The sequence below is a fragment of the Aulonocara stuartgranti genome, assembly GCF_965226115.1.
Source record: "Aulonocara stuartgranti genome assembly, chromosome: 17".
NCBI lineage: Eukaryota > Metazoa > Chordata > Actinopteri > Cichliformes > Cichlidae > Aulonocara > Aulonocara stuartgranti.
The window spans coordinates 36,106,883-36,125,370 of record NC_138953.1 but is presented as its reverse complement, the minus strand read 5'-3'; the positions used below and the strand labels follow the sequence as shown (position 1 = coordinate 36,125,370).

The window sequence follows — 18,488 nt, the reverse complement described above, 5'->3', positions numbered from 1 at the left end:
TATTTATTTTATTTTATTCTACTGTATATAGTATTTTATTCTATTCTGTACAGCTGTGTACTGTATTTATTCTTATTGTATTCTAATTTTTGCCTCATAACTTTTGCACTGTCCACTTCCTGCTGTGACAAAACAAATTTCCCACGTGTGGGACTAATAAAGGTTATCTTATCTTATCTTATCTTATGTACATGTGGATACGGACAAACTGGCAGTCAGCTATCTGTCAGCTTGAACTGTGTGCTAAACACAGCTAAAGTGTTCTATGGCACAGCTCTGTGTCCTCCCATTTGGGGGTTCACTACTGCAAGCCCTGAGCCAAAATGGAGCCGCAAAATACACACAAATGTAGACGTGCACACAGACAGTACAGCCAGGCATAAACGCACACACACCCACACACCAGCCAATGCCATTAAACAGAGATCAAATACAGGCATGCGTAAAGATCTGAAATGAAAACAATGTAGAAACCATACATGCAGGTCACAGACTCTCACAGCAGTCCGTGAACACGTGTAAAAAGCAAGCATACAGAGCACATATGTGCATAGAAATGAACACGCACACACCCTTTGTTGGTCCTGTTTGCCAAATCGTTGCTGGAACCACTCTTCACTACAGCACCTCATGGCCTGCTTCATCCAGCAGAGGACAGATGCTGCGTAGGAGAGTGATTTGGTGTTTTTTTTTTTTTGTCTGTGTGTTTGTGTGTGTGTCTCTGCAGTTGCATACGCCCGGGAGGCATTATGTTGAGGAGTATGCTCTCCCACCCCTTTCGGCGGAGTGAGACAGCCGGCCTAGCAGAAACAGGATGGGCTAGTTTAGCTCAGGGCCACTGACACACACACACACACACACACACACACACACACACACACACACACACACACACACACACACACACACACACACACACACATCTGCCAGCCTCTTAGCCATCTCCTCTTGCTGCTCCACAGTGGCCTCCCTTCAGTAAATAACACCATTTATTATCTATGTGAAGTCCCGAAATCAACTCCATGGAATAGATCGGCCGTATTGGTGAAAGCAAGCAGATTCAATGCATGTGCTGAATTTGACCAGAAGCTGCTGTTTCTGGCATGCAGCATAAATGCTAATATGTAAATGTTACCTTCAGTGCTTCTTCTGAATCAATCTTTAGTTCTCCAGGTTTTTCTCTCAGCTTCTCAGTACAGTCGCATCCACAACATGTACAATATGTTGCATGATGATGTTTTACACAATTATTATCTACATTTAGCTGAGATTTAGGTTATATCTTAAAGTATTTTTCAGAGAAATGTAAAAAAAAAAAAAAAATAGCAGTCATGCTAGGAGTCCGATGTGCTTATACTTGGTGCTGTGCCATACTGCAAATTTTGGTTAACTTATATGTATGCAGTCTGTTATGACTTATTAGGTGAAGCATCATTAATTTACTAATTTTGAACAAATTTTAATGAAAAGGAAACAGATCTTTCATCTTTTCACGTATTTTCAAACTGGGATTTTTGGAGACCTGGAATGTAAATGTTCCCGTCTCCAAAGCACTTTGGGTGAACTTTTGTTTAAATGTGCGATAGGCTATAAATAAAATAGGCCGTGACAGTCATCACAAAAGAAGTTCACACTCAACAGAAAAGTCTTTAGGAGTCAGTAAGCAGGGCAGTAAATATCTGCACTAAACTGAATGACAATACATCTAATAGCTGCTTATATACTATATTTCTGCCTGGACCATAACTGCTATTATGTATCAATCTTTAGCCTTTGATCTATTTCTCGTATTTTCATGTACATATTTTCTATTTCTAATTTAAATCATTCTAACTGACAATTTTGGGTCAACTCTTTATATTAGACGTGATTTTAATGCATTATGTTTTCTTGTACATGTGAAACATGCTTAAACTGACGATTCATTCATCTTCCTCTTCGCTAACATTTGCTCGATCAACACCAAAAACATGGATATCTGTCTTCTGTTCAGTGCAGTAGCTGCCATTATTGTGCTGCTCTTCTTAAAAAGCATTAAATTTAAACATTTAAAAGCGTTAAAAAAAAAAAAAACTCCCCACAGAGGACTAGTTCTGCATGGAAGGGTCTATTTTTCACAAGTGGAAGAGTGGACGTCTACCCCTCTGCAATGAAATGAAATGCTAATCATTTTGGGCCAGTTTATTCTGGTATTCAGTTTGAGCTTTTAAAGCAATTATGTGTATGCAGCTACTAATATTGCCACAAAATATTCACTAATTTACAAAACTGCCTTTAATGACTTACTAAAGCAGATATATTACACAGATAGTTAAATCAGTAAAAATGATATTGCAAGTTCTCCACCGTCTGTCATGTCTCATTGTGAAGAGTTTTGCCAGCTTGAGATTCATAAGTCATCAGTCTGTACTTAAAGCTGCATAATGACGTGCTGGAAATGAAAACCAAAAACATAAGATGGCAAGTGGACCACAAACTGCACGTCTGCCAAGCAACAAGCATCTGTGCGAAGCTATTTTAATGCATGGTGCAGACTCCTAGTAAGATTCATATCTGTATTTTTGGCTTGAAAAACTCAGACCTTTAAGTTCTTGTACTCAACTATCCACTGTTTATTTTGTTGTATGGTTTGTGTCATACACAGAGGATCCTGATTGAATCTAAATCATATCAACAATATAAAATCTATTTTCTTTCCCATCTCTGTCTCTGTCTCCTTCAGTCATCACAGGATGCACAACCACCCGCCTCCCAGCCTCAGCCTGAGACTTCCACCTGCATGCATCACAGTAAGCTGATGTTAGATGAATGATGAGGTATGTGTGGTGGGTTTCTGTCAGACATAACACAGTCTGAAGGTCAATTTTCGTTTCATCAGACCACATATTTTGTGTCATGCTCTCAGAGCTTTAACATGATTTCTTTTCTCTTAAACTGTTGGCCTGCTGTGTTGGGTCTGTGGTTGTCTTCTTAGCCGAGGTCCTTCACACTCGATTACTGAACTTCATAACACAGGAAGAGACAGGAAGCTTTTTTATATTGATGGACTGTTCTTGTTGGCATTTTTTTTCCTGGTCCAAATAAGTCTTATGTGGTGAGTCGATTCATCATTCCAGACTAAAATCCACTGACTTTTCCTCTGGTTTCTCCAGCTGAACTTTCGAGCACTTTCCTTATAAAACGCTGTTTTTACTGTTTTTTCTTGCAATAAATATAAACAACGATAGTATTCAGGAAAAAAAATAAACATTGCATATTTTTATCACAACTCTGGTTTTACGTGCCCTATCAACACAATTTAAAAACTGGTATAAAGTCCACACATTTTCCGTCAGTTGTTCCGTCTGTCCTGCTCACATCTCCAATGGTTGTACACGTTGTCATTAACGTAACTTCACTCTACATCAGCCACGCTGCTTTGCTAGCTAAAACACCGGTGTCGGCACATAAGGACGCTGTCATAGCCTGTCAACAACGTTGATTAGCTGCGTATATACGAATGTGAATCGCATCATTGGGTGGACTATGGGATAAGGTGGCATTGTTCTAATCCCATACTGGAGCAGCCAGTCACTTACTGACTCACACTGCAAAACAGAATTGCTAACGAATTTATTTTAATTTCAATTCAGGTTAGATTTTTTTTTTTTTGTGTGCGCAATGCAGATTTTCTGTGCGCAGAGACCGTGCCAACAGTGCGCAATTGCGCATGCGCGCAGCTTAGAGGGAACATTGGCTTAGAGGGAACTGTAGGTGTGGATTATTTTTTTCACTTTGCAGTCATTTCAGTCACATTAGTGTTGCTTTTTTTTTCTTCTGGTTATCATTCTTTGGAAATTTAAAGATATACACAAGCTGTTTGTCAAATTCTAGCTTTCAGGCAAGATGTGTTTGGAGGATGAAGGCATGGCTAACCTGCTTACCTTAGGCTGTATCACCAAATGGTGTACTAACTAGTTTAGTTAATTCAGTAAAACTTCACTTTTTAATTCAGTCGTTCTTTAACATGTATAAAGGTTTTAAAAAAAAGAAATCTTAGCCTTTCCTTTAAATGTAACTAATTATTCTTCATTGCTGCTAAAAATCTGAAATGTAAGTGCTAAGCATGCTATTATTAGGATTTAGCTAATTCAGATTTAAAGAGTGATACTTTGGGTCTGAATTGTCCATCTGGCTTGTCTGACAGACACTCCAAAGTCAAAATGATGTAAAATGAAAAAAAAAAAATCTAATTGAACTCTGTGTGGATAACCAATTTAATCTGCTTTTAGCTCATAAAATAATGGCTGAGTAATTCTTCACTCACATAAAATACCTGTTGTAGAAACGTTTGAACAATAGTTGAGAAAAACTTTTTTTCGGTGCAGTCTATCTAAGCTGATGGACTATTTTAGTCACTCGCCTGGAAAAAAGAAATTTATTTGGGGTTGCGACCTCTTTGCCCCCGTTGTTCCTTTTCCCTCACCCTCCTCAACTGCAAACACAATAGTTAACCCATAGATAAATATTTATGGGATGAAACTGCATCTGGATTTTTGCCAGGGTTCCCCATGAATTTTTCATTCACTGCAACACCGCCGAAGTGCATTGGGACCTGTTCATGCATGTGAACCTAGTGTCAGGAGGCACAGTGAAACGATGTCACAGTGACACAGCTCCAATGATACTAGTGCTGTGGTGGGAAAAAAGAGGCCTGAATTACACAGAAGATTGCATTGCAAAGTTACACTAAAGAGTATAAGGGCTCTTTTTGATATACTGTGTGTGCGCTGGAATGGTTAAAACACTTAGAGTCCCAGAGAGCAGCCATTTGGCTTTTGCACAGTGTACAGTGCATATGCCTTTACAGTTTGGTGCCCAGATTACACTATTTGAACTGTGAAATGTAGCGTGTGCAGGTATAGTGTTGGCGTACATAATTTAAATGTTTTGTTTTTGCATGTTTTACCCACTATCCTCTTCATTCCTCCCATCCATTCCACCACTGGGGGTCAGAGTTGATACCACAGGTTCAGAGTTCATACTGCTGGGAAATTGCACCTCAGCAGGGAAACACAATCGGTCCATGTGCCTGAAAGCAAACAGGCCAGCTGAGCTCTCATTTGATGACAAAGGTCCCGAACGCACTTCACTTGTGGTTGCGTGGGGAATCTTAGTACGTGTGTCCTGTATACAAGGGGTCAGGCTCATTTGTGAGCTGTCAAACAGAGATCAAGCACTATTCCTGCTCTCCAGAGAAAATGGATTCTGTTTGATGTTCAGTATGAGTAGTGGTTTGTGGGTGGTGGGGACGAGAGAATGGATGATAGACCAAAAGAGAGTATGAGAGAAAAAGGAATTAAAAAAAAAAAAAAAAGAGTAAAAATAGAGGCGCAGAAACAGAATGAAGTTGAAAGCAAAAGAGGGGCTGTGAAGTTTGTCAGATTAAAGGTTGAAATTCAAATGAAAACAGCATCAACAACTAGAGATGAGGCAGGAAAACATGAGAATGACTAATGGCTGCCAAGAAAATAAGACCTCTAACTGAAGGGGAGGTGAGAAAAAAGGAGGGAAACGCTTTTCTGCCGCTAATGCTCTTCTGACTGTTAATGAATGCTGTTGTATGCAGAGATGAGGCAAAGTTTCATTATCTCCAAAGCTCCGGAAACTAAACTGGGTGAGTAGACCACAAAGTGAATGAATTAGAGAAACCGGGATACGCATGAGTCTCGTTTTGTTGTAGACAAATAATATTGTCATCAACAAGGGCTTTTTACTAATCAAAGATTACATTTCTTGAATGATGGCTTTTCAGCGCTCTTTTAAACATTGCCAAAAAATATGAATTACAATCTGTGTGCAGTTTAGAAACAAGAAATTGCTGCTTTTTGATTTACACACATCCTTTTTAGAAACTATCAATAGATTAAAAAAAAACAAACAAACCAGATAAACTGAAAACACTTCATGTCTTTGATAAAAAATATGAAATTTACTTATTGTCATAAAGGAGTGCTGATCTTGAATTTGCAGCCATAAGATATGCTGCTGGTATTTACCATATGCCAAAATCTATATGTGTGTTTATATCTGACAACCTTACATGACATTTCAGTGTATCTTGCAGTGGTGTAAAGTACGCCGCCATTGGACTCTAGAACAGTGGAATGATAAATAACGCTTCTCCGTCTGGCAATCTGATGGCCGAATCTGAGTTTGCTGTTTGCCAGAAGAACAGCACTTGTCTGACTGCATTGTGCCAAGTGTAAAGTTTGGTGGAGGAGGGATTATGATGTGCGGTTGTTTTTCAGTCATTGGGCTCAGCCTCTTAGTTCCAGTGAAAGGAACTCTTAATGCGTCCACATACCAAGACATTGTGGACAGTTTTAAAGCTACCAACTTTGTGGGAACAGTTTGGGGATGGTCCCTTCCTGTTCCAACATGACTGCACACCAGTGCACAAAGCAAAGTCCATTAAGACATGGATAAGTGAATTTGGTGTGGAAGAACTTGCCTGGCCTGCACCGAGTCCTGAACTTAACCCGATATAACCAGAGGTGGGACCAAGTCATTGTTTTGCAAGTCTCAAGTAAGTCTCAAGTCTTTATCCTCAAGTCTCAAGTCAAGTCTCAAGTAATGTCAGGCAAGTCAGAGTCGAGTCTCAAGTCACTGGTGTAAAAGTCCGAGTCAAGTCACAAGTCTGAAACTTTGAATTTCAAGTCCTTTCGAGTCTTTAAAAAAAAAAAATGAAAAAATAATGTTGCAGTTATGCTAAATGTAAATATTAGACCATGTAATTTTAAAATCTGTGTTTTTCTCAACACATGACAAAATAGTGAACTTAGAAAATATACACAAATTGTGAAATTGCACCTCTTTAAAATGCAGCTCAATTAAACCTAGCTCCAAGAATAATTTTCACCGACAGTTCTGAGATAAGCTGCATGTTATTCTTGGATGCGGTTGTAGGACCAGCTTTAAAATCGCATGACAAAAATATCATACACATTAAAAAAAACTGTATCACCAACGTAGCCTGGACAACATTTGCTAGTTAGATGAAGTCAGCTATCTCATCTTAGCATATTTATATGCATATTTATAATCATACGGTTCTTGGAGTGAGTGCATACACTCATGAAGTTTAGTAACTTCCGGTCACTGCAACAAGCCCAGGTACAGTTTACCGACGGATGGGTGCAGGACCTTGAAATGCACCGTGTAGAACGAAAAACCATCGTACGTATCATAAGTTTACCAGTCACAAATTGTCGTCATAAATACACATTCCTTAACCGTTTGTCTAAAGTCTTTCATCTTTAATAAAATGATCAGCGTTCTGCTCTACCAGGTGTAACAATTGAGTTTAACATCCAGGCATCCATGAAAACGGAATTTATGACATTTAATGGAGTTAGAAGTTAGCAGGAAGTTAGCTCGTTAGCTTCTATCTAAATACAATATAGCATGTCCTGACTGCGGGGTTTTGGAAACAAATTAAAACGTACAGCTCTGTTATCACTTCCAACATAAATGAAGACAGAAAACTAAACAGCAGTGACGTTTGTAGGGTTACTGAAGTTTGGCTAGCTTGTATATAATGATGTGCTACGTGACCGCTAGCGACACGGCTATGTTAGCATAATATAAACAAGCTAACTTTTTTTCCCACTCGATAAAAGTTAACGTGAGTGTTCTCGTTGGTCAGGAACAAATGTAATCGCATGGCAGGATGCTGTAAAAGGACCAAACTTCAGCCAGGAGAACAACTGAGATAATCCATCCACAATACGAGGTTAGTCATTCATATACTGCTGCATGGGCTGGGCTGTAGTTACATCCTAAGGTTTTAAAAACTGAGCTTAAATAAATGATTAGCGGTAATAAAAGCAGAGGGAGGTCAACAGTGATCACTGACTGTTTTAGGAGCTTTTTGAGATTAAATAGAAGAAAATACATAACATTAAACATGTTAACAACACAAAAGCCATATTAAACGCAGACTACTTTAGGCCCGGAAGTAGGATTCGTCACGTCATCACTTAACGACCGGATTGTTGCATGTGTGTGTATATATGTTTCAAAATAAAAGCCTTGTTAAAAAAATGAAATGCCCCAAAGCACTAAAGACTTTTAGTTGAAACAGTTTGAGTTTGTATAGTAATCTAGCACCCTGGGTGAGGGGGTTGTAGCAAGGTTGAACATTAAGAAAAAAATATGGTTTGATGTTCCGTGAATTAGTCTGTTTTATTTATTTGCTCACTCTTGCAGCACATAGTTGCTTGATGACCAACCCAGTTTTGATGTTGGTGTATGTGTAGTGGGATAAAGGAATAAAGTTACTCAGAACAATCTCATTTATGTGCCAAGCTAGTGAACTATTGCTTGCTTTGATATAATCAGCTTAAGACAGGAAATTCAAAAGAGCAAATGGGAATGAGCCACCGTTGCATGAACATGACCACTTACTCAAGTGAAACAGAGCAACTTGCAGACATAAGCCTGACTCTAATTCCAGCCCGCCTTCAAATACAGTCCTTGATGTAAATGAGGACCCCAGTCATTGTCTGAGAAAACACTGTATCCCTGTTATCCTGTTGCACTGTGATCAAATGTAAAAATAACACCCCACTGGTTGTTATTTACAGTGATGGCACTGCTCTCTTCACAATCACAGAACATAACTCCCTTTGGGAATTGAGCCCTCAAAACAACCTCCATATGGCTCAGTGAAACTGAATTCAAATTCTACCTTTGCTGTACTACAGGAAACTGAAGTTGCCAGCTATGCCATATCTTTTTTTCCCACTCCAAGCTCTGAAGGTAAGACCCTGGAAAACACCATTTTGCAACCATGCTGCAAACTGAAATTAAGGACTAGGCATAGATTCTCAGAGAAAGAAGATGTGAGGAGGTGAGAGTCATATGTAGCGTCTCGACTGCCTTTCTGTTCGTAATACCTCTTACCGTATATCCACATGTATTCATCATCTCTTCTGTCAGTGACTCTTTTTCATCTCTACCTTCACACATGCACTTGCTTGCACGCTCCTTGCTTTTCCTATCAAACTTTCTTCACTGTTTTACTTTCTGTATCCATCTCCCCCTGTCTGTGTCTGAATCCCATTCCATCTTATTCTCACCTCTCAAACTCTTACCCTCCACTATCCATCTCCTCCTCCGCCCCCTATCTATCCTATTCTGCTTCTTTTGGCATGACTGATTGCTGAAACTGGGCTGACTCTCCACCGCATCGCCTGCAAAGTATCCCCTACAACCACAACTATGTCAACCCTCGATACCCCAGCCTCCGCGTGCATTGATTACCCTACATTGCAAGGAGATAATCAGTGGGCGTGACCAGATTTTGAAACATGATGGGTCCGTGCTTGTGTTTAAATGAAGCTGATCTTGCTGGTTTTTAATCAGAGTCGCAGAGGACGCTTAATCAAGCAGTGTTTTGATGGATTCACAAAATAGGAAACCCATTCATCAAGTCAATTACACATTAATCACGAGCTCACCCGCAGATTTGGGAGTGAGACATGAGGAGGGGCTCCACTTTGTTCTTGGAATGAATAGCAAGCGGCATTATGTAAAACCCTCTTATCCATGGCAATGAGTCTGTGAATTATTGTACAATAAAGCGGGGTCTGTTGAAGGATGTTGATCAGCCAACCATTTATGTGTTTTACAAAGACAGACTCTTGAAGTGGCTCCATTTTGATCACTGCTTGGTATGTTTCACTGCAAGAATAATAGTATGTATTAAATCGCCATGTGCATAATGGGTAAAAAAAACATCCATTGATAGCTTTGTCTATACAGTAATGCAGCACTGCGAAGAGCCTTCCCACGATTGGACGTAAATGAAAGCCCATTCGTTGCCTAGTGCAGACACAGTAGGATTGATATTTAAATATTGATTATCATATTTCTTCGCCTTTAGAGTGCACTGTATGAACCATTTAATCTGTGTAGCTTCTAGTGCCAGTTAGTATTAAGGTTAAAACAGGTGAACTGTTCCCACAAACCACTGGCAGCGTGCATGAATAAATCATTCAGACTGACAAGCTCAGAAGTTGTCAGGAAATCAGGAATGAAATATGAATAATGAAAACTATGTCAGGAGTGATAGTGTGTGTGTATATTGTAATGGCTGTTGGCTCTAAACACATCTTGGCAGCAACTGAGGTAAGTAATGCGAGAGCAATGAGAAAGTCCTAGTTTTCTATTTCTAGTTTCTATAAACTGAAAAGTATGTACAGCACCGGAGCTGGAATACTTACAGTTTATGCATATATAACAAGAATAAACACAAGTTCTCAATTTTTTATCATTCTGTAAAGACAGATGAAGAGAAAAATTCATTGAGAAGAGATAAATAAATCTAGTGATAAAAGATGATGTATTGCACATGTCACACATGTTTATATATATATATTTTTTCCTAATTCCCTTTTTCTGTCTGTCCATGCATACTCTTCTCATTCTCATTCTCTAATCATAAATGATGGTGGCAGATGGCTCCCCCTTGCTGAGCCTGGTTATTCTGGTGATTTCTTCTTGTTAAAAGGACATTCTTCCTTCCCACTGTTGCTAAGTGATTGCTCAGAGGATTCTCTTGTTAGGGTTATCTCTCTGATATTGTACAGTGGGGTCATTACCTTGCAGCATAAAATACTTTGAATTGACTTTTCTTGTGAATTGGCACTATATAACTAAAACTGAGCTGAATCCATACATCCATCCGTCTCACTTTAAACTTTTCATATTGTGGAGCTATTGTGGTACTGTAAGGATAATCTTTGTGTTTACAGGTTAGGATAACCGTAGGGATAAACTAAGGAAAAGCATAACCGTTTAGAGACACATACTGCCACTGAAAGATGCAACCTGAACATTGTTTTCCAACTTGGAATCCAGAAAAATATCTATAATCTTCAATATTAAATGCAGTCATTAGTGGTGAATGGCACAGTCATCTGGCCCTTCAACCAGAGGACAAGTCCTGCCTATCGCTGCCTTTTCTGTTGCTGTTTGAGGATTAGCTCTTTCATTAGGCAATAAATTATATGATAAGTTTAAAGGGAAAAAAGGCAGATCAGCAAAAAGCCTCTCTTCCTTGGTTACCAGAAGAACACTGTTGCCTGCGATCTGTACGTCTGTTTCACATGTTAGTTGACTTCTGTTGAACTCTATCGGCAGTGCCTGAACTTCTCTCCTCCAAACTCTCCCAGCTCAGCGTGTCACCAGCTACCTGTCAGTGGATCACCAGCTTCCTGACAGACAGAGAGCAGCAAGTGAGGCTGGGGGAGATCACCTCTGAAACTCGGTCCCTCAGTATTGGTGCCCCTCAAGGATGTGTCCTCTCACCACTACTGTTCTCCCTCTACACTAACGACTGCACCTCCTAGAACTCGGCAGTTAAACTCCTAAAGTTTGCAGATGACTCCACTGTCATTGGCCTCATTCAGGATGGTGATGAGTCTGCATACCGGCAGGAAGTTGAGCGGCTGGTACTCTGGTGCAGTCAGCACAATCTGGAGCTGAACACTCTTAAAACTGTAGAGATGACAGTGGACTTCAGGAGACATCCCTCAAGTCTGCTCCCCCTCACCATATCAGACAGCCCTGTGTCAAATGTGAAGACCTTCAAGTTCCTGGGTACCACCATCTCCCAGGACCTGAAGTGGGAGACCAACATCAACTCCATCCTCAAAAAGACCCAGCGGAGGATGTACTTCCTGAGACAACTGGGGAAGTACAGTCTTCCACAGGAGCTGCTGATCCAGTTCTACACTGCGGTCATTGAGTCTGTCCTGTGCTCCTCCATCACAGTCTGGTATGGAGCAGCCACTAAACAGGACAGGAGCAGACTGCAGCGGACTGTACGGGCAGCAGAAAGGATCATCGACGCCCCCCTGCCCTCCATCCAGGATCTGTATCTCTCAAGAACCAGGAAACGGTCAGGGAAAATCATCACAGACCCCTCACACCCTGGACACAGACTTTTTGATCTGCTGCCTTCTGGCAGACGGTACAGAAGCCTGCAGACCAGGACCACCCGACATAGGAACAGTTTCTTTCCCCTCGCCATCTCCCTTCTTAACAGTTGTCACACTGCTCCCACTGCCAGACTGCAGCTGCACCTTATGTACATTCTGTAGTATTCATTCCACCTCATTTCATTTCTGTATTTTATGTATATAAGTTTAGATTCGTTATTTATAGTTGGTTTACACAGCTTTGTGTATGTATGTGTAATGTGTGTATATAGACACGTGTGTGTGTGTGTGTGTGTGTGTGTGTGTGTGTGTGTGTGTGTGTGTGTGTGATTTATATTGCTGTGCTTGAGAGCCACCATCCACCGGACCCAAATTCCATGTATGTGTCTGCACATATACTTGGCCAATAAACACGATTCTGATTCTGAACGCCATCCATCCATCCATCCATCCATCCATCCATCCATCCATCCATCCATCCATCCATCCACCCACCTGTCAGTCCGTCCGTCCATTTGAGGGCAGGTAATTTTAAGCAGAGCTGACAAGAACTCTACCTAACCATCAGATTCAACAGCATGCTTATCCATTCCCAATTCACCGAAGAGACATAACATGTCTAGCATGTCCAAGGTCTAACCATGAGCCTCTGCTAGGTTAGACATGCCTGAAACACCTCACCTAGGAAGCACCAAAGAGGCCACTGTGTCAGATGCTTGAACCACCTTAACCAGCAGTGGCTCTAATCTGAGCCTCTCCTAATGATTGAACTTCACATCCTGCTGCCTGTTCACGCCATCTTTTCTTTTAGTTAAAGCTTATTAGGTTAGGCGCGGGTAGTAACATAGATTGACCAGTAAACTGACAACCTGATGGAATAATAATCATGTGTAACACTTGTCTGAACACCACAGAGCTATAACAATATTCTAGTGGTTAGAGTTTGACCACCTTTAAGTCCTCATTAAAAGTGTTTCTTTAAAAGCTTAAATATTCTTTAAAAAATCTACACTACCCTCCTTTTCTCTGTTTCTGTCCCTGCTCTGAAATGTATAATTTCCTCTAAAAGTGTTTCTTTTAATTTGCTTTGTTTTTCTGTCTCCCTTTAATGCATTAATGCATTATGTAAAGCAGACAGATGGAGAATGCACTTTGAATTACTCTTGTGTATGAAATGTGCTATATAAACAAACTTGCCTTGCCTTGGGAATTTCGCCAAGAAAAAGACAGTGAAGCAGTGACTATAATGAAGAATATACTATATTGGAAGGGCTTCAAGATGTAAATTCTTTTTAAAATTACAAAATTCATTTCCTAATTTGCCTAAAGTCTTTTGAATATGATTTTATTGTATAGAAAACCGTAGATCTTTGAGAAAAGTAAGTAGCAAACAAGAAATAATAAGGACTGCAACATTGCATATTTACTGTCTGACATATACTCAAAAGCGTTGGGCTTTTAATCAAAAGTCACATAAAAGTGAAGATCCATCCATTCTCTTATGCATATCCAATTCAGGGTTGTGGCAGGTTGTAACACAGGACAAAAGCTGGGGTACAACCCAGAAAGGTCGCCAGTTTATCTCAGGGTTAACACAAGAAAATGAGCAGTTGTTGTGCACGATGCATTAGATGTTTTTGTTTATCTTGTTTCGGTTTTAGCAGTCTTAAACTCTATTCACACATCTGATAAGAAGTGATTCACCTTGTCCAATGCAAGGTGAATCCAACTGCAATCCACAGTCCTCTGTAAAATTCCTAATTTTTTCTAAATACAGTGACAAACTTCAGTACAATGAAACAGACAAGCCAAATCCCCCATTTGTTACTTTTTTGCACTACAGCTCAGCAAGGAAGCATTGTTCAGGTGAACACCAAGACAGAGAAATGAGCATTTAGACATACAGCAAAATAAAAACAAATCCAGTGACTTCTAACAAGTGCAACTGATGGCACATTTTCCTGCACACTTTTTTAATAGCCATGTTATGAGGTATATGGTAGAAAGCAGACTATTATTGCAGGTCTTGGGTTGATTGAACATTTTCACCCTGCTTGATTGCATACATTTACTTCTCTTTAAGAAACCAATGGTGCATACTCACCTACATATGGGTATGGCAGTGTGCAGTGTTGCAGACTGTCTGCTGCAACTGGAGCAAAGAGGAACCGGGCTTTTAAGAGCTTACCATTGCGTGAAGCGTAATACATTTAAAATGCGTCTAAAAATGCTGCTAAATGGACTGACGCAGTAGCAGACATGCCTGGCAACCACATTTGTCAGAACCACTTTTGCATCGCAAATGATTAGCACAGTGATGGAGCATTATTTTTTAATCACAGAAACACCAATTCATCATCCGTAGGCTCTCTTAACTTAACGTCAGTGCACTCAATCAAGGCAGTTACATTTGGGGGATGCGGACGTTGCTACAAAGTGTGATTTGAAAACTGCCTAAACACCCGCTGTGAGAAATCCTAATGTTCCAGCCATCAGAACTAGTTTATTTTAACGATTTACATAAGACCAGATGTGGATGTTTCTGTCTATCTGATATATTATTTAAAAAGCAGACTAAGCAAAGCATTACCAAATACGTGGAAATCCAAAAATATTAATTTGTTTTTACTGTAGAATATGAGGAACACACAAGTAATGCATGCAAAGAACGTGACTCTTGTTTACAATGAATATGGCAGTGGTAATGCTATTTTATAGTGTTATAATACACTGTGTCATTATCCTCATGCACAACAGGTGGTAATTGATCTAATGTATTTCATTATTTCTAACAGTTATTGAAAGAGGCAATAACTGTGTGTCTGTTTCAAGGGCAAATAACAAACAGCAACAAAAGGAATAATGGGGAATGGTACTGTATTAAAACATGGGTTAATAGTCCAGTCTCTTTTGCCTGGACTTGTTTGCCCCATGTTCATGAGGTGTATAATAACTTTTAATGAGGTTTCCTCTCTCGAGCGGCATGTCTGAGGAGAATAATTAAGCTTGAAATATGTTGTTTTTGCTGCAAGCTTGTGCTTCTTTGCACCTGATGTGTTGTGATTTATTGTTCTTACCAGCAAATAAAACCATTACTGCCTCTATTTCTGCAAGTGGCTTCAAATCTCCTTTGTTTGCACAGACAATGGCAGAACTGAGTACTCCGCTCATATCATTTGGGAAGGGTGAAATGAGTTCAAATGTAGCTGGGTGATTTCACCCATCCGTGTGTTTTAAGCCACGAATGGTTGAGTGTGTCGTTGGCCAACCTCAGCTAAAAGATATCTCTCCCAGAACCCCCTTCCCTTCTGGCAATATCCAAGACCATATTTCTCCTGTCAGTTCACATCCAGACCTGGAGTAAGCCAGCTGGCCTTTCTCAATCACAGTCCCCAGCCAGAGAGCCATAGGGCTCTCTATCCTCTGAACATTTTCAGCCAGAAAAAGTCACACTTGCCTCTTTGTGCCAAAACAGCAACGAGCCATATGCACATTACGTTCTTGATGCATGGCAAAGCAACAAAAGCTTGTTTAAAAGGAAAAGGCCAGCACACTGTTGTTCACACTTCTAATGTGATGGGGGGGGGTCTTTAAGGTCCAATCAAGATTGAGCCATGAAAACCACCTGGCTATCTTAGAAAGTGCTAGTGTTTAAGCTCTGAGTGAAACTGCAGCCATACCCGATGAGGGTTATCTGTCTTTGCATTCACCCCTTTACGTTCTCACATAGATTTTTACCTGCAAATCCCCATTGATGTTTCCATCCACACAGTTGCCAAAACCAGTCAAGATAACCTCAGCAAAGTTTGATCATGAGTCAGATAACTTGGTCCCAAATCACAGGAAAAAAAACCCCAAACATGTATTGGTGCCAAATACAAACCTCCTTCTGTGTTTGTTGTGATAAATTACTTCAATATCACGTTGGGCCATCTTGTCTCACTGAGGAATGAAAACTGAGTCAGCTTGCCATGTTATAATTTTAATAATATGGTTTTTGTAATCCGACGATACACTGCTGAAACATAGTGAAGTAGTTCTAATTCTTTTTCACTCTAGCGGCTCAAAAGGTTTCTCATGTTTCTTGTTGGACTCTATTATCTATTCATTTGGACCGCAATCTATTCTTCTGTCAGATAACCAGCCAACTGAATACTGAGCAACATGCTCCATGCTTGGAGCTCCAGTCCAGGATCTGACTTTGAATAATGGTTCCCCTATAGCTTCATGTAGATAAGACTTGCTGGAAACATACTGTAGGGATCTGTCTGACCAGTCAAATGAGACACACTAGTTTGCTCAATCAGTGAGCTGCAGCCAGAAGAAAAATGTGTACATTTCACAAAAAAATACTCTTGCGTGGTATCTCTATTATGCCGTTTTTCCCTATTGGGAGGGTGGGTACCTTTCAAAAGTGGTCAAGTGATTTTTTTCCCCCACTATTGGATTCTTAAGAATATATAAATATTTTTAATTAATGATAACTAATCAATGTATTTTTTCCAAGAGGTGGCACTCTTGGAAAGCATAAATTGTAAAGATAGATAAATATACACATTTTATTTTTTACAGTTTTTTTTAATCCTCAAAAATAGTGTTTTTTTTTTTCTGGCTTCATGTTGATTTTTAGAAGCAGGAAATGACCACATTTAAAAAAAAAAAAAAGACTGTTTTTTATTTATTAGCTTTCTCTAGTAATCATAATTAGAAAGCTACACATAGAGACATATGCTAAGTCCTAGGTAAGTATAAAAAGGATAAAAGTCCTGCTTTGTTAGTGACATAATAGTGACACAAATTACTTTTTTTACTGTTTGCGGTTTCTTTCTTCTACATATATATATGTGTGCGTGTGTGTGTATATGCCAATTTCTTGAGCTTTTGAGTTTTGTAATTGATGTCCGAGGAGTAAAGGTCAGAAAGGTGATAAATCAGCAACATGACACACTTCATAGAAATAAATGCTCTTTGAGATATTAGATTCAAGCAGGGCACACAGCATGGCACCCTGCTGGAAAGACTGAAGCATTGTTTGCTGTGGAGGAAACTGTTAGAGAAATTAGTTGTAAATGACTACGAACTGCAGTGAAAAAAATAAAAGTACAATATAAAATAAAGCTTTGTTTTGATCACAGTGCCTTGTGTATCTTAAACTAAACTATGTAGTTTAATGACACACTCATTAATCAAATACGATTTTTAGTTTTATTTTATTTGAATGGTTACACTGCACACATAATTTATTTCACATTAAAGCTTTGTGTGTGATTTGTACGTCATCCACAGTGCCTCAGAATAACAATGGGCTTGATGGCAAAAGTGTGATTTAGTTACAAGTTGAAATGATTTAGTTGAATTCAATCAAGATTGAAGCCAAGCCCTTAGAAGCAGTCACAATAAAGCAAGCTGATTGGCAGGCAACACCAGCTCCTCTCACTCTAAATGTGGTAAACCTGCTGAGAGGTTTTTCAGTCAGTGTGTCAGTTTAGATGCTGTGAGCTGGCCTGAATACAAACACTGACTTTGTAAGTGGGGGGGGGGAGTCCAAAGTTTTTATGCATTTATTGCAAAGTCTGTTCTCAGATATAGACATAATCTTTAGGTTTGTGATTAAACAAAACGTTTTACACACTGCTTATGTTTATTTTACTGCACTATCATTCAGTGCATTTTCTTTTCTAATTATCTTTCTGTATAGCTTTTCTGTTTTTATTTTCATTGTTAGTGATGGACTGCTTATATTTGCAAGGAATGATGTATGCACACAATTCAAGCATAGTGTAATTGATATCAGCCTCACTTTTTACTGTTCAGCCTTTATGCACCATGATTAGACTGTAAAATGTGACTGGTAGAACAGAATGGTTTTAACTCTCAGTAGCAACTCTGTAGTTGTGGTGGTTGTGGTTCAAACTAACTACAGCTGTTCATCAAACATACCAACACGAAAGTTGGAAATTTCCTTTCTGGATGGTCATTCTTTTGAAAAACACAACGCTCTTTCAGAAGAAGTGTTAAAAAGGTGCCTTTTTCCTGCACTATGGTTGTATTCTTGGACTCCACTAGAATAGCCTTGCAAGCTTATAGATCAGGTAGTCCTTGGAGAAGCACATACAAATGAACATATGAAAGATGTCTTATTTAAGCTTTGCAGATCCAAGGCAAGAGTAGAGAAGTCTTTAGAGTCTAAAGTCTGATGGTTTGTCTCACAGGGATTACTTTTACATCCACTTACCTTTGTGTTTTGAAACTTTGGCCATGTTCAGTACAAACACCCAACATTATCACAGCGTATACTTGACAAATTAAAGAAAAACAGGCAAGGTCAGCTTTAAGTGCAGCATTAAAATAACAAATTTTCATCCGAGATGTTAAAGAATGCAAAGAACATTGTTCTGTTATCACTAAAAGTTGTAAAATGTTGTATCACTAAAATATCATTCTCAGTCAGTTCTTATTTATTATGTGTTTACAGCGCCCTCTGTGGTTGCTCCAAGTAAT

General features: G+C 39.4%; 1 protein-coding gene across 1 annotated transcript in view; it reads left to right on the top strand.

The window, feature by feature from the left end:
• The window catches only part of gramd4a (GRAM domain containing 4a), a 471,921-nt gene extending 456,830 nt beyond the window's left edge, over positions 1–15,091 (top strand). Inside the window, exon 21 of the transcript XR_014272293.1 lies at positions 12,260–15,091. The gene's annotated coding sequence lies outside the window, so the exon portion shown is untranslated. The remainder of the gene's footprint in view (positions 1–12,259) is intronic.
• Positions 15,092–18,488: the final 3,397 nt, after the last annotated feature.